Raw genomic sequence first — 4,058 nt, 5'->3', positions numbered from 1 at the left:
CGGAGCAGCGGTTGGAATTGGAGGCACCCCGGTCATAGCACCGCAGTAGTAGAAAATGAGCGATGAGGGGTCAAATCACAAAGCCCCACCTTTCCCGCATTAAGCTGGACGGACGAAGCAACCATCATTCACTGTAGCGCGCAAGAGTGTAGAGAAAAGAGAAAACAATGATGTGTGCCGCAGCTACCTAGGGCACCCTAGGGTAGGGGTCTCCACTATAGATCCTTTTTTTTGAAAGCGCCTCCACTACAATCGGCTTCTCCCTCATCCTCTTGAAGAAAACCGATGATGAGTGCGGCGGTAGGGTTTGTACGAGTACTACGGCGTGCGGGGCCACATCATAGTAAACGGGTTTGAGTCGACGCCTTAAATATGTGTGGGCTGCATGGTTTTACGGGAACGAGGCAGCATTTTGGGTTCGAGGACCAGTGGAGATATAGTCCGTACAAAAAATTGTGGACGTAGGTTCTAACAAAAGGCAATGATGCATGGGCCCTGCATTTTGATATACCCGGGGCCGCGTGAAATTTGCTACTCTACTCAAAACTAGTAAGGTACACATGTATTGAACGCATGAGATTTCGAAACCAAATTATGAATAAATACACACTATAGCATGTAAAGCTTTGAGTCATATATGCATGATGCAGATGTTCGTTTAGTTCTTATAGTTCATCTCATTCAGAAACAATTAGTTTTATAAAAATGTTAAGATTCATGGGGTTGTGCATTGTAAATCATAAAGTAAAAAACAAATAATGGCAATTCATTTAGAAAAAAATAATCAATTATGATACAGAAGATTCTAGAACAAAGGAGAAGTGCTTGTGTTTTGAGGTTTGTGCATTATGCGTAAGTTCAACCTTGGAGTCTTCTAAATTGTACATGTGGCAGATCTGGTGGAATGTTGATGATATCCAACGGCCAGTAGTGCTCGGATTTGCCCATCTCTACACTGTCGGGTTAGCTTCATCCAGCGACCATCTTTCAAAGTTATTGGCACACTATATAGTTCTTGTGCCATAGTTGCATGTTTTGGAAAAAAGCTACTAGTGGGTTGTACTATCTATTTAGGAATAGAAGATGTATACATGGAAGTTTTAGGGAAAGAGGTGACATGGAGGATCTCAATTCCTATGAGTAGGGATTGGAAAAGAGATGTCATTTGGTTCACATCATAGGAACTTTTCTGTTGAATCTAGAGATGACATGTATCTCAATTCCTATGAGGAGGGATTAGTAAAGAGATGTAATTTGGTTCATATCATGGGAACTTTTCTATTGAATATATGCTAATGTTTATTTTCCTTTGAAATTCAGGGAGTATAGGAATCCATTCATATGAACCAAGTGGCTCTAAAGCTATAGAAATGATATCATGTTTATTTCCTTTGAAATGTAGAGTATATGAATCTATTCCTATGAACCAATTGGCTTTAAAGGAAAAAAATCCTATAAAATCATATCATATAGAGTTCCTATGATATTCCTCGACACTAAAGGATGGTTGAAATTGCTGCGGGTGATACGATGGTCTTTCTTTGTAGACTCCTCACCCATCTTTATAGTTACCTATCAAAGATGAATGAAATGATATATACAGGGTATTCTACATGTGCATTTGGTACACGAAAACTCGGTAAAAGTTTGCGAGGTTCTAATTTTCAATAATGCTATATGCACTGCATTTCGGAACGGAGGGAGCATACGGCAGTTGCTAACACTCACGTGGAAGATTTGTGTGTAGGAGGAGTGGCTGTTCTGTTAAATGACATGGCAAAACTGACACTGTCGGATGTCGATCTAACAGTTGTTACGGCGTTCGTCAGGAAAAGGCTTGTGGCGAACGTTTGTCGGATAATGATTTACGGACACATGCATTGCATTGATACGTGCCCCCCCTCTCTCATGCACACGCACCCTCACGAGTCACAACTCTCCCGAGTCCTCTCGCAGACTCGCACGTGGCACCCATCGTCTATCTACAGGTAGACGTCACGCACATATGTGCTCTTCACACCCTACCCTCAGAACTTCTAAAAAACAAAAGACGGCGCGCACATTTTATTTTAGCTCACACGTTACACACTTATATTATTACTCTTGCGGCGAATGTTCTTTGGGCATAGTATATATTGTACTCTCACGAAGAGAAGCGGTGCACGCACGCACTAGTTCTCTCAAACCCACTCGCGGGTACACGTAGGAGCGCATTTTTTTGAAGCCGGTATAAAAAAATCACTCCACTATATATAAAAGCAGGAGCCTTAGCGCTTGCTTTACTAGGGTTCCTCTCATTCACTCTCTCATGCTCTCCAGATCTAAGCAAGACATAGGTGGCCACACTCACTCTCTCAGCTCACGGCTGGTCACAAATCCGGCCGGACAACCTCGACCGGGGCAGGGGGTGTAGGTGCAGCGTTCACGCTGTCATCGGCGGCGAGGGAGGAGACCAACGGCTGCCCGCTCGTACCGATCGGCGGCCGTGCCGTTCTCTCCGAGAGAGCACCGGCTCAGGAGGGCCTCCGACCCCTTCTTCCTCCCTGCGGTATTATGGCCAAGATGTGGCCTCCCGATGCCGTCTTTGCCACATGCCGACGACCCTCAGGTATATATTCCTTCGAAACCTGCCTTGCTCTACTGCCCCAGCTCTTCCCCTTTCGTGTGGATCCTTTTCTACTTCCGTTCGCTGTTCCAAAGCCACCTAGACTTCTACTATTATTAGAAGTAAAGCTAGTTCATACAGTCAACTCAAAGCGTTGGTTCAAATAGGGAAGAAATTGGGAAAGCTGTAGCATGAATCTAGGACTTGGTTCTAAGAGGAAATGGGGGAAAGTAGTAATATCTATCACTGTTTAAATAACCGTATTTCGTATTTGCGCAAACAGGGATGTCTGTCTCCATATCGTTTCGAGATGTCTGTCTCTGTATCGTTTCTATCCACGCAATCAAAAGAACACACCTCAGTTTTAGTACAACTACGCAAAATGAGATGGCCATCCCTCGTTGCCGTCGTCTAACCTCCCGTCTTCAAGGTATCCCTACATTAGTAGTAACTAAGGTAGAATGACCAACGCAATCTAAAAGAAGCTGATTCGTACATTTTACTTCCTGATTGCAGTGCAGGGACGAGCGAAAACAACTGCATCCTAGTCCAGAATGCACTTTCTACCAGTTCATCCACGGACCGAGGTCTAGCTGGCACGGCTGCACGACAGTTTTTTGGATAGCTGCGCGGACAAGAGGCATTGTGGTTTGCTTATTTCTGCAAATAGCGGTGCTTAAATTTAGTGGAATGCACAAGAATTTCACATGGTCAGTACACTGCATGGTTCAGTTCAGCATTCTAGCTGAGACCACAATTATAATTGGTTATTCTGGAACGAGTGCACAGTTCTCGAATGAGTGCTCTATTTCATCAAAACACACACTGCTCGTATGATAAACCATGACAACTTATGTCTTACCATGCCATATTCATGAAAAAACTAGTGAGGACGCATCTGTTTCAGCAACAATTACGATGGTTCTCACATGATTCATGGGCACACAAAAGTAGTAGCAGTTCCCATAGACGGATTCAAAAAGAGTACTAGCCCCAGAGGGGTCGATTCAGGCAAGGTTCGGATAATTAGACACAATCCAAACTACTATTAAACACTAGCTAGGGCAACTATTTCATGCCTCGATCTAATTTGGGCTGGACACAAGACGGACCTTGCCATGAACATCATCTGGGACGTCCCGGAGCAGCTCAATCCTGTGAACCTTCATGAAGACAACCTTGTGGCCTTGCCACTGATAAACTTGTTTGTGGAGGCATGCCACGTCATCTTTCTGCGTAAGCTTGACAAGAACAGTATGCCTCACAAATGAAGGAGTAGCTTTGAACTTCTTGTGCTTCAGTATACCCTGGACAACATGCCTGACAACAGTGAGGCTGGAATACAACTCTTTATTGGTATAACCGCAAATGGCTTCCAGGATCCAATAGCCTAAGAACTCTGTTTTCCCAGTGCGTATATTCAGGTCGTCCGCCTCATAGCGACTGACATGCA

Source organism: Triticum dicoccoides, chromosome 5B, assembly GCF_002162155.2.
Source record: "Triticum dicoccoides isolate Atlit2015 ecotype Zavitan chromosome 5B, WEW_v2.0, whole genome shotgun sequence".
NCBI classification, from domain to species: domain Eukaryota; kingdom Viridiplantae; phylum Streptophyta; class Magnoliopsida; order Poales; family Poaceae; genus Triticum; species Triticum dicoccoides.
This window is presented reverse-complemented; position numbering follows the sequence as displayed.